The 13804-nt window shown below is 45.2% G+C and overlaps 1 long non-coding RNA gene across 1 annotated transcript; it reads right to left on the bottom strand.

Annotated features, from left to right (window-relative positions):
• Positions 1–1472: 1472 nt before the first annotated feature.
• Positions 1473–11848, bottom strand: LOC149439094 (uncharacterized). The gene is made up of 3 exons (XR_016307868.1): positions 11763–11848; positions 11406–11555; positions 1473–1544 (listed from the first exon to the last, which is right to left on the bottom strand). It is a non-coding gene; the product is annotated as an uncharacterized LOC149439094 (long non-coding RNA).
• Positions 11849–13804: the final 1956 nt, after the last annotated feature.

Below are 13804 nucleotides of genomic sequence, written 5' to 3' on the forward strand. Positions count from 1 at the left end.
ACTACCCCACATATGTTGCAAAATAGTCAAATTTGGACATAATTATACGTTTGAAGATTGAGGACGTCAAAACTTAACAGAGGAAGTGGAGGTTAAATCTGACAGAACGCATTTCAAAGAATATCGTTTGTGATTATTTTATAGATATATGAAAGGAAACTGTTACATGCATTCTTATTTCAGGTCAACCTGCTCTTCCCCGATGAAGATTTTGAAGGTGATAAAACATGTTGGTCTTCATATGTATAATCAGGTCAACATTTGACTGATCTCCTGTAACATGTGAGGTGATTTTGTCTGACAGTAAAGATTGGGCCAGTTATTGGACACAAAGAATTCATCGGCCGAAGCGGTATGTTTCAATAAAACAATTATCAATTGTTAGATGTGTTTTTGATGCCTAAAAAAAAAATCCTAGTCCAAGTTTAATTCTTTGTAATAATTATTAGTACAAGATATTAAAATTATATACATTATAAAAAAAAAAAACAAAAAAACAAAACACCACACACATTTTACAGCATTCCAAGTCAGCATGTACAGCAATGTTTTATCAGTTCGCTGGCTTGGACTTGAGGACACATTTGCATTCTCTGTTGATCAAAACGATATACACAATGTCAAAACTCAGCCTCAGAAAAAAAGTGTGTCCATGAGCAGGGGCGGACTGACAATTCATGGGCCCCCCGGGCAATAGGGGATCATGGGGCGCATGTCCTTGCCCAAACTCAAAAAAGCCTTTGAAAAAAGGTACCAGGGGCATCTCATGGGGCCCCCTACAGACCCCAGGCAGTGCCCGAGTTTCCAAATGGTCAGTCCGCCACTGTCCATGAGCATACCCACCTGTAGCTGACACCAGAGACCATGAGCCTGTCATTTACTGGTAAGGCTTTATTGGCCCCTGTAATGAGGGCTTCTTTTTCTTAAAATACCAAACATGTCATACTTACCTGCTGTGTGCGGATTTTGCACAGAGCAGCCCAGATCCTCCTCTTCTTGGGTCCCCTGCCGGTGTTTAGTCCCTCCCTCCTGTCGCGTGCCCCCATGGCAAAGAAGCTTGCTATGGAGGTACCCGAGCATGTGCACTCCCCAGCCATTGCTCCATGTGTCCATTCACACATGGAGACGGACTCTGCCCCACCCTCTCTCTTCTCATTTGCACACTGGCTGTGATGGACTGCAATGGGAGCCGAAGGCTCCTGCTGCTGTCTCAGCCAATGAGTAGAGGGAGTCCCAGGATAGCATTGACTCCAGTTAGCATCACTGGATTGGGGGGAATCCTGCACAGAAAAGGATTTTTTATCTTGCTGCATGAAGGTAAAAACCCTTCAGACTTTACACTTTAAGCCAAAAGAGCCCATCTTCTTAAGCTTGTAGGCAGAAATGACAAAATACATAATAAAAGGCAATTAACCAATTACATCCCATTATCCCTGGAAATCTCAATAATAAAAAGGTTTCATTTAGATACTTGCCTATTTCCCACGTTTTAAATCAAATCGCAGTGCCTTGCCAGAACCCAGCCATGCTGCTCATCCACTTATCTGAAAGGAGATAGAGGTTCTACTTAAAAAAAACACAAGGATGACAAGGGGCATTAAGTCCCAATTTATCAAATTTTAAAAAAATTATATCGACTGAATTTTAAATAGAAAAATCTGATATTGTATAAGCTTTGAAATTATTTTACGGTTATAAAACACTACTTTAGAAGACTCAACCATGCAAATTATGAGCATGGCACGTGAATGCTGCTCTGTTGGGACAACAGAGAACCTACAATTAATGGGAAATAATTTGCAATCGCATTCTACACTGCTCCAAGGTGGGCATGAATGAGCAGTCAATGGGGAATTACCAGCATTGTATACAAACAATGCTACAGTGGGCTTGGGAGGTCCTATCTAAATGCTGCTCCAGCAAATGAGCAGCAAGGGATGGCTATGAGCATTGCGTCTGAATGCTGCTCTGTTGGGACCACAAAGAGCCTGCAACCAACGGGAAATCATTTGCAATGCATTCTACACTGCTCCAAGGTGGGCAGAAATGAGCAGTGAAGGGGAATTACTGGCATTGTAGACAAACAATGCTACGGTGGGCTTAATTGCGCAACATATCATCATTTGTATTTCATAGAAAACCCCACTCAAGTCAATGAGTGATCTACTATGGGCATTGCATATGAAGAGTGCTCTGTTGGGAACACAAAGAGCATATGCGCAAAGGGAAATCATTTGCAATGCATTCTACACTGCTCCAATGTGGGCAGAAACGAGCAGCAGAGGGGTATTACTGGCATTGTATACAGACAATGCTAACGTGGACTTCAATTCACAACACATCATCAGCATTTTAGATCATTGCTCCAGTCAAGGAGACAATGGCTATGTGCGATGCATATGAACGCTGCTCTGTTGGGACCACAAAGAGCCTGCAATCAATGGGAAATCATTTGCAATCGCATTCTACACTGCTCCAAGGTGGGCATAAATGAGCAATGAATGGGGAATTACCAGCATTGTATACAAATATACAAACAATGCTACAGTGGGCTTGGGGGGTCCTATCTAAATGCTGCTCCAGCAAATGAGCAGCAAGGGATGGCTATGAGCATTGCGCCTGAATGCCGCTCTGTTGGGACCACAAAGAGCCTGCAACCAACGGGAAATCATTTGCAATGCATTCTACACTGCTCCAAGGTGGGCATTAATGAGCAGTGAAGGGGAATTACTGGCATTGTAGACAAACAATGCTACGGTGGGCTTGATTGCACAACATATTTTATAGAAATCCCCACTCAAGTCAATGAGTGCGTCACTATGGGCATTGCGTATGAAGAGTGCTCTGTTGGGATCACAAAGAGCATATGCGCAAAGGGAAATCATTTGCAATGCATTCTACACTGCTCCAAGGTGGGCATAAAAGAGCAGCGAAGGAGATTTACTGGCATTGTATACAGACAATGCTAAAGCGGACTTCAATTCACATCATTGGCATTTCAGATCATTACTCCAGTCAAGGAGACAATGGCTATGTGCGATGCATATGAACGCTGCTCTGTTGGGACCACAAAGAGCCTGCAATCAATGGGAAATCATTTGCAATCGCATTCTACACTGCTCCAAGGTGGGCATAAATGAGCAATGAATGGGGAATTACCAGCATTGTATACAAACAATGCTACAGTGGGCTTGGGGGGTCCTATCTAAATGCTGCTCCAGCAAATGAGCAGCAAGGGATGGCTATGAGCATTGCGTCTGAATGCTGCTCTGTTGGGACCACAAAGAGCCTGCAACCAACGGGAAATCATTTGCAATGCATTCTACACTGCTCCAAAGTGGGCATAAATGAGCAGTGAAGGGGAATTACTGGCATTGTAGACAAACAATGCTACTGTGGGCTTAATTGCGCAACATATCATTTGTATTTCATAGAAAACCCCACTCAAATCAATGAGTGATCTACTATGGGCATTGCATATGAAGAGTGCTCTGTTGGGAACACAAAGAGCATATGCGCAAAGGGAAATCATTTGCAATGCATTCTACACTGCTCCAAGGTGGGCATAAACGAGCAGCAGAGGGGTATTACTGGCATTGTATACAGACAATGCTAACGTGGACTTCAATTCACAACACATGATCAGCATTTCAGATCATTGCTCCAGTCAAGGAGACCATGGCTATGTGCGATGCATATGAACGCTGCTCTGTTGGGACCACAAAGAGCCTGCAATCAATGGGAAATCATTTGCAATCGCATTCTACACTGCTCCAAGGTGGGCATAAATGAGCAGCCAATGGGGAAATACCAGCATTGTATACAAATATACAAACAATGCTACAGTGGGCTTGGGGGGTCCTATCTAAATGCTGCTCCAGAAAATGAGCAGCAAGGGATGGCTATGAGCATTGCGTTTGAATGCTGCTCTGTTGGGACCACAAAGAGCCTGCAACCAACGGGAAATCATTTGCAATGCATTCTACACTGCTCCAAGGTGGGCAAAAATGAGCAGTGAAGGGGAATTACTGGCATTGTAGACAAACAATGCTACAGTGGGCTTAATTGCGCAACACATCATTTGCATTTTATAGAAAACCCCACTCAAGTCAATGAGTGCGTCGCTATGGGCATTGCGTATGAACAGTGCTCTGTTGGGAATACAAAGAGCATATGCGCAAAGGGAAATCATTTGCAATGCATTCTACACTGCTCCAGGGTGGGCATAAAAGAGCAGTGGAGGGAAATTACTGGCATTGTATACAGACAATGCTAAAGTGGACTTCAATTCACAACACATCATTGGCATTTCAGATCATGGCTCCAGTCAAAGAGACAATGGCTATGTGCGATGCATATGAACGCTGCTCTGTTGGGACCACAAAGAGCCTGCAATCAATGGGAAATCATTCGCAATCGCTTTCTACACTGCTCCAAGGTGGGCATAAATGAGCAATGAATGGGGAATTACCAGCATTGTATACAAACAATGCTACAGTGGGCTTAGGGGGTCCTATCTAAATGCTGCTCCAGCAAATGAGCAGCAAGGGATGGCTATGTGCATTGCGTCTGAATGCTGCTCTGTTGGGACCACAAAGAGCCTGCAACCAACGGGAAATCATTTGCAATGCATTCTACACTGCTCCAAGGTGGGCAAAAATGAGCAGTGAAGGGGAATTACTGGCATTGTAGACAAACAATGCTACGGTGGGCTTAATTGCGCAACATATTTGCATTTTATAGAAATCCCCACTCAAGTCAATGAGTGAATCACTATGGGCATTGCGTATGAAGAGTGCTCTGTTGGGAACACAAAGAGCATATGCGCAAAGGGAAATCATTTGCAATGCATTCTACACTGCTCCAAGGTGGGCATAAAAGAGCAGCAAAGGAGATTTTCTGGCATTGTATACAGACAATGCTAAAGTGGACTTCAATTCACATCATCGGCATTTCAGATCATTGCTCCAGTCAAGGAGACCATGGCTATGTGCGATGCATATGAACGCTGCTCTGTTGGGACCACAAAGAGCCTGCAATCAATGGGAAATCATTTGCAATCGCATTCTACACTGCTCCAAGGTGGGCATAAATGAGCAGCCAATGGGGAATTACAAGCATTGTATACAAACAATGCTACAGTGGGCTTGGGGGGGGGGGGTTCTATCTAAATGCTGCTCCGGCAAATGAGCAGCAAGGGATGGCTATGAGCATTGCGTCTGAATGCTGCTCTGTTGGGACCACAAAGAGAGCCTGCAACCAACGGGAAATCATTTGCAATGCATTCTACACTGCTCCAAGGTGGGCATTAATGAGCAGTGAAGGGGAATTACTGGCATTGTAGACAAACAATGCTACAGTGGGCTTGATTGCGCAACATATTTTATAGAAACCCCACTCAAGTCAATGAGTGCGTCACTATGGGCATTGCGTATGAACAGTGCTCTGTTGGGACCACAAAGAGCATATGCGCAAAGGGAAATCATTTGCAATGCATTCTACACTGCTCCAGGGTGGGAATAGAAGAGCAGCAAAGGGGATTTACTGGCATTGTATACAGACAATGCTAAAGTGGACTTCAATTCACATCATTGGCATTTCAGATCATGGCTCCAGTCAAGGAGACAATGGTTATGTGCGATGCATATGAATGCTGCTCTGTTGGGACCACAAAGAGCCTGCAATCAATGGGAAATCATTTGCAATCGCATTCTACACTGCTCCAAGGTGGGCATAATTGAGCAATGAATGGGGAATTAGCAGCATTGTATACATATATACAAACAATGCTACAGTGGGCTTGGGGGGTCCTATCTAAATGCTGCTCCAGCAAATGAGCAGCAAGGGATGGCTATGAGCATTGCGTCTGAATGCTGCTCTGTTGGGACCACAAAGAGCCTGCAACCAACGGGAAATCATTTGCAATGCATTCTACACTGCTCCAAGGTGGGCAAAAATGAGCAGTGAAGGGGAATTACTGGCATTGTAGACAAACAATGCTACGGTGGGCTTAATTGCGCAACACATCATTTGCATTTTATAGAAAACCCCACTCAAGTCAATGAGTGCGTCGCTATGGGCATTGCGTATGAACAGTGCTCTGTTGGGATCACAAAGAGCATATGCGCAAAGGGAAATCATTTGCAATGCATTCTACACTGCTCCAAGATGGGCATAAATGAGCAGTGGAGGGGCATTACTGGCATTGTATACAGACAATGCCCAAGTGGACTTCAATTCACAACACATCAAAATTTCAGATCATGGCTCCAGTCAAGGAGACAATGGCTATGTGCGATGCATATGAACGCTGCTCTGTTGGGACCACAAAGAGCCTGCAATCAATGGGAAATCATTTGCAATCGCATTCTACACTGCTCCAAGGTGGGCATAAATGAGCAGTGAAGGGGAATTACCAGCATTGTATACAAACAATGCTACAGTGGGCTTGGGAGGTCCTATCTAAATGCTGCTCCAGTAAATGAGCAGCAAGGGATGACTATGAGCATTGCGTCTGAATGCTGCTCTGTTGGGACCACAAAGAGCCTGCAACCAATGGGAAATCATTTGCAATGCATTCTACACTGCTCCAAGGTGGGCGTAAATGAGCAGTGAAGGGGAATTACTGGCATTGTAGACAAACAATGCTACAGTGGGCTTGATTGTGCAACATATTTTATAGAAACCCCACTCAAGTCAATGAGTGAGTCACTATGGGCATTGCGTATGAACAGTGCTCTGTTGGGAACACAAAGAGCATATGCGCAAAGGGAAATCATTTGCAATGCATTCTACACAGCTCCTAGATGGGCATAAATGAGCAGTGGAGGGAAAATTACTGGCATTGTATACAGACAATGCTCAAGTGGTCTTCAATACACATCAGCATTTCAGATCATTACTCCAGTCAAAAAGACAATGGCTATGAGCGATGCATATGAATGCTGCTCTGTTGGGACCACAAAGAGCCTGCTATCAACGGGATATCATTTGCAATCGCATTCTACACTGCTCCAAGGTGGGCATAAATGAGCAGCCAATGGGGAATTACCAGCATTGTATACAAACAATGCTACAGTGGGCTTGGGAGGTCCTATCTAAATGCTGCTCCAGCAAATGAGCAGCAAGGGATGGCTATGTGCATTGCGTCTGAATGCTGCTCTGTTGGGACCACAAAGAGCTTGCAACCAACGGGAAATCATTTGCAATGCATTCTACACTGCTCCAAGGTGGGCAGAAATGAGCAGTGAAGGGGAATTACTGGCATTGTAGACAAACAATGCTACGGTGGGCTTGATTGCGCAACATATCATCATTTGCATTTTATAGAAAACCCCACTCAAGTCAATGAGTGCATCACTATGGGCATTGCGTATGAAGAGTGCTCTGTTGGGATCACAAAGAGCATATGCACAAAGGGAAATCATTTGCAATGCATTCTACACTGCTCCAAGATGGGCATAAATGAGCAGTGGAGGGGCATTACTGGCATTGTATACAGACAATGCCCAAGTGGACTTCAATTCACAACACATCATCAAAATTTCAGATCATGGCTCCAGTCAAGGAGACAATGGCTATGTGCGATGCATATGAACGCTGCTCTGTTGTGTCCACAAAGAGCCTGCAATCAATGGGAAATCATTTGCAATCGCATTCTACACTGCTCCAAGGTGGGCATAAATGAGCAGCCAATGGGGAATTACCAGCATTGTATACAAATAAACAAACAATGCTACAGTGGGCTTGGGGGGTCCTATCTAAATGCTGCTCCAGCAAATGAGCAGCAAGGGATGGCTATGAGCATTGCGTTTGAATGCTGCTCTGTTGGGACCACAAAGAGCCTGCAACCAACGGGAAATCATTTGCAATGCATTCTACACTGCTCCAAGGTGGGCATTAATGAGCAGTGAAGGGGAATTACTGGCATTGTAGACAAACAATGCTACGGTGGGCTTGATTGCGCAACATTTCATCATTTGTATTTCATAGAAAACCCCACTCAAGTCAATGAGTGATCTACTATGGGCATTGCGTATGAAGAGTGCTCTGTTGGGAACACAAAGAGCATATGCGCAAAGGGAAATCATTTGCAATGCATTCTACACTGCTCCAAGGTGGGCATAAACGAGCAGCAAAGGAGATTTACTGGCATTGTATACAGACAATGCTAAAGTGGACTTCAATTCACATCATTGGCATTTCAGATCATGGCTCCAGTCAAGGAGACAATGGCTATGTGCGATGCATATGAACGCTGCTCTGTTGGGACCACAAAGAGCCGGCAATCAATGTGAAATCATTTGCAATCGCATTCTACACTGCTCCAAGGTGGGCATAATGAGCAGCCAATGGGGAATTACCAGCATTGTATACAAACAATGCTACAGTGGGCTTGGGGGGTCCTATCTAAATGCTGCTCCAGCAAATGAGCAGCAAGGGATGGCTATGAGCATTGCGTCTGAATGCTGCTCTGTTGGGACCACAAAGAGCCTGCAACCAATGGGAAATCATTTGCAATGCATTCTACACTGCTCCAAGGTGGGCAGAAATGAGCAGTGAAGGGTAATTACTGGCATTGTCGAAAAACAATGCTACAGTGGGCTTGATTGCGCAACGTATCATTTGCATTTTATAGAAAACCCCACTCAAGTCAATGAGTGCGTCGCTATGGGCATTGCGTATGAACAGTGCTCTGTTGGGAACACAAAGAGCATATGCGCAAAGGGAAATCATTTGCAATGCATTCTACACTGCTCCAAGGTGGGCATAAACGAGCAGCAAAGGAGATTTACTGGCATTGTATACAGACAATGCTAAAGTGGACTTCAATTCACATCATTGGCATTTCAGATCATGGCTCCAGTCAAGGAGACAATGGTTATGTGCGATGCATATGAATGCTGCTCTGTTGGGACCACAAAGAGCCTGCAATCAATGGGAAATCATTTGCAATCGCATTCTACACTGCTCCAAGGTGGGCATAATTGAGCAATGAATGGGGAATTACCAGCATTGTATACAAATAAACAAACAATGCTACAGTGGGCTTGGGGGGTCCTATCTAAATGCTGCTCCAGCAAATGAGCAGCAAGGGATGGCTATGAGCATTGCGTTTGAATGCTGCTCTGTTGGGACCACAAAGAGCCTGCAACCAACGGGAAATCATTTGCAATGCATTCTACACTGCTCCAAGGTGGGTATAAATGAGCAGTGAAGGGGAATTACTGGCATTGTAGACAAACAATGCTACGGTGGGCTTGATTGCGCAACATTTCATCATTTGTATTTCATAGAAAACCCCACTCAAGTCAATGAGTGATCTACTATGGGCATTGCGTATGAAGAGTGCTCTGTTGGGAACACAAAGAGCATATGCGCAAAGGGAAATCATTTGCAATGCATTCTACACTGCTCCAAGATGGGCATAAATGAGCAGTGGAGGGGCATTACTGGCATTGTATACAGACAATGCTCAAGTGGACTTCAATTCACATGATGGGCATTTCAGATCATGGCTCCAGTCAAGGAGACAATGGCTATGTGCGATGCATATGAATGCTGCTCTGTTGGGACCACAAAGAGCCTGCAATCAATGGGAAATCATTTGCAATCGCATTCTACACTGCTCCAAGGTGGGCATAAATGAGCAGCCAATGGGGAATTACCAGCATTGTATACAAACAATGCTACAGTGGGCTTGGGAGGTCCTATCTAAATGCTGCTCCAGCAAATGAGCAGCAAGGGATGGCTATGTGCATTGGGTCTTAATTAAAAGGGGGGGGGGGGTTGGTGGGGCAGTGGTAAGGGCGTTTTGCTGATTATTTTATGTTTAAATCCAGTATCCAAAATGAATAAGTGGCATTGTAGAACAGACGTTGCTACATTTGGCTTTTAGGAGTAATGGAATTGTTGAGGGAGGTGTGAACCTATTTGAAGTGGGAGCGGCACATGTCTGACCTTTTCCCCAAGGGGATAAGGATTCTGACGTAGTACCAGAAGTCTGACCCAGGAATAGAGATTGTTGATTTTGGCTTGGCCGAAGCGTTTGTTGACTCTAGTATGGTGCCCTCATACGCTAATCAAGAAAAACTCTGAACCATTCCAAAATCAACTCTCTGTATTCCCAGGAAGAAAGGATGAACAGTTCTAGGACAATCCTCCCATTTCCATCATAAGCCATAATTGAGCGTTTGGACCAACTGTGAGGCTGCAGTGAGGCAGTGGGAAAGGAGACTGAATCATATCCAGCCCCGGCCTTCTCAGAGGAGTGGGCACTCCTCCCTAATCCAGCAAAGTCTCAGATTGACTCAGTCTCCAAGCCCGCTGCTACATAGCAGCTTTGCAATTGGTCCAGACGCCCAACCATAGCTCACAACGGAAAGTTAAGAATGTCCTACAACAGTAGACCCTTTACTTCCAGAGAGTGGGGGCACTCTCCGTAGACTTTCCCAAGAGGGATCAGAGTGAAATCCTTGCTTAGCCTTCCATCCCTGTATTCTGCTGAGAGAGAACTCCTTGAAACCGGTAACCTGCAGGGTAAGCACAAGTTGTGGGCTGAAAAGACGCACCAAGCGCCTGTATTACGTGGCCCCGATCCTTCAAAGCTTTGGAAAGACTCAGCCTACAATCCAGGAGCTCCTTCTCAGCTAGAGACTTCAGACTGAACCAGAAAGACTCTCCAATCCCAGGAGTTAAAGAGTTATAATAACATTTCAGAACTCTGGTGATATTTTGCAAGCTATAGACTCTACTTATTTGGCAAAACATTTAGTAAATTTAAATTTTGGGTCCACAAAAGTGTGTGGCTAACCAAAGTCATGAGTTATAACAGCTCATAACTCAATCTGTTGATATTTTGCAAGCTATAGACTACTTATTTGGCAATACATTTAGTAAATTTAATTTTGGGTCCACAAAACATTGTGGCTAACCCAAGTCATGAGTTGTGATAACAGCTCATAACTCAATCTGTTGATATTCAGCAAGCTATAGACTATACTTATTTGAGAATACATTTAGTAAATTTAATTTTGGGTCCACAAAAGTGTGTGGCTAACCCAAGTCATGAGTTATGATAACAGCTCATAACTCAATCTGTTGATATTTGGCAAGCTATAGACTACTGATTTGGTAATACATTTAGTAAAATTTAATTTTGGGTCCACAAAAGTGTGTGGCTAACCCAAGTCATGAGTTACGATAAAAGCTCATAACTCAATCTGTTGATATTATGCAAGCTATACACTCTACTTATTTGGCAATACATTTAGTAAATTTAATTTTGGGTCCACAAAACATTGTGGCTAACCCAAGTCATGAGTTGTGATAAAAGCTCATAACTCTGGCTATACATTTTGCAAGTAATAGACTATCATTCTGAGCATTTTATATTAGCTACCTACCATCCACCAATGCTGCAGGAGCAGAAAAGGGTTTCCATCTTGATCGGTATATTCATGGTTTCTCCATGTTGCTTGGAGAGATCATGGCTTCCCATGTTCCTTGGAGAGATCATGGCTTCCCATGTTCCTTGGAGAGATCATGGTTTCCGTCTAGATGCATTAAGGAAAACTTACAATAGCATAATGCCTACTTCTCCCAAGTATAATGAATTCTTAATTTTGGGTTAAATTCATTTTTGGGTCCACAAAAATGTGTGGCTAACCCATGCCATGAGTTATAATAAAAGCTCATAACTCTGGCAATACCTTTTGCAAGTAATAGACTATCATTCTGAGCTTTTTATATTAGGTACCTACCATCCACTAATGCTGCAGGAGCAGAAAAGGGTTTCCATCTTGATCGGTGTATTCATGGTTTCCCATGTTGCTTGGAGAGATCATGGCTTCCGTCTAGACACATTAAAGAAAACTTACAATAGCATAATGCCTACTTACCCCAAGTATAATGAAATCTTAATTTTGGGTTAAATAACACACAATTTAAACATGTCATGATGTAGAGGTTCTCATTGCTAACATAAAATTCTGCTGTCTGGCTATTATTCCTAACCCCTGGTTTAGGCGTGTTCCATGTCACGTACCCCTGAATAGGCAGATTTATTAAGGTCCAAGTTAGAAGTCTCTATGCATACTTGTCCTGGTTTAGTTACTCTTACACAAGCCATAGATTATACAATTTTCTATTCCTCCACCATGGATGAAAGGAAAGAAAATCACTCGATTCCAACATCAGCACAGTCAATGTTGATGGGAGAATCCCTCCCACAGCAGTATGGTCTTTGCCATCAGGGAGTGTTGGGAGCCTTCCCTGCCGATAGAACACAAATGATCACTGTGGGTGGCTACAGCTACCAGCAGTGCTCTCATGAGAGAAATGAGGCTGGTTGTACTATAGTAGTTTGATGGATCTACTGCAGTACAACCAGGCCGTCCAAAGACGGATCGAATCTCGCATGATCTCTACTGAACCTGATGAAACTTGATTCATCTATGGTCAGCTGTAGTGTTACAGATTATCAGCAAGACAACCAAACATCATCAGCAATGATAGGGAGGGAGGGCATCCTTCCCCATCAGCAATGATAAGGGGGGGAGCCAGGCTTCCCAGTCAGCAATAAGGGGGGGGCGGCCTTCCCACTCAGCAATGATAAGGAGGGGGGGGGGGGGGCAGCCTTCCCCATCAGCAATGATAAGGAGGGGGGGGGGCAACCTTCCCCATCAGCAATGATAAGGAGGGGGGGGGGCAGCCTTCCCCATCAGCAATGATAAGGAGGAGGGGGGGCAGCCTTCCCCATCAGCAATGATAAGGAGGAGGGGGGGCAGCCTTCCCCATCAGCAATGATAAGGAGGAGGGGGGGCAGCCTTCCCCATCAGCAATGATAAGGAGGAGGGGGGGCAGCCTTCCCCATCAGCAATGATAAGGAGGAGGGGGGGCAGCCTTCCCCATCAGCAATGATAAGGAGGAGGGGGGGCAGCCTTCCCCATCAGCAATGATAAGGAGGAGGGGGGGCAGCCTTCCCCATCAGCAATGATAAGGAGGAGGGGGGGCAGCCTTCCCCATCAGCAATGATAAGGAGGAGGGGGGGCAGCCTTCCCCATCAGCAATGATAAGGAGGAGGGGGGGCAGCCTTCCCCATCAGCAATGATAAGGAGGAGGGGGGGCAGCCTTCCCCATCAGCAATGATAAGGAGGAGGGGGGGCAGCCTTCCCCATCAGCAATGATAAGGAGGAGGGGGGGCAGCCTTCCCCATCAGCAATGATAAGGAGGAGGGGGGGCAGCCTTCCCCATCAGCAATGATAAGGAGGAGGGGGGGCAGCCTTCCCCATCAGCAATGATAAGGAGGAGGGGGGGCAGCCTTCCCCATCAGCAATGATAAGGAGGAGGGGGGGCAGCCTTCCCCATCAGCAATGATAAGGAGGAGGGGGGGCAGCCTTCCCCATCAGCAATGATAAGGAGGAGGGGGGGCAGCCTTCCCCATCAGCAATGATAAGGAGGAGGGGGGCAGCCTTCCCCATCAGCAATGATAAGGAGGAGGGGGGGCAGCCTTCCCCATCAGCAATGATAAGGAGGAGGGGGGGCAGCCTTCCCCATCAGCAATGATGAGGAGGGGGGGCAGCCTTCCCCATCAGCAATGATAAGGAGGAGGGGGGGCAGCCTTCCCCATCAGCAATGATAAGGAGGAGGGGGGGCAGCCTTCCCCATCAGCAATGATAAGGAGGGGGGGGGGGCAGAATTTAAAATGTGTAAAATTGAGCGCTGGGTGTAGAGCATATAGTAGCTGCTATCATTAAGGTACCTCGAGAACCTCTGCAGTAAAATGTTATAGAATAAAAAATTC

This window comes from Staurois parvus, unplaced genomic scaffold (assembly GCF_062004578.1).
Source record: "Staurois parvus isolate SC_StPar_1 unplaced genomic scaffold, SC_StPar_1.0 ptg001161l, whole genome shotgun sequence".
In the NCBI taxonomy this organism is placed as follows: domain Eukaryota; kingdom Metazoa; phylum Chordata; class Amphibia; order Anura; family Ranidae; genus Staurois; species Staurois parvus.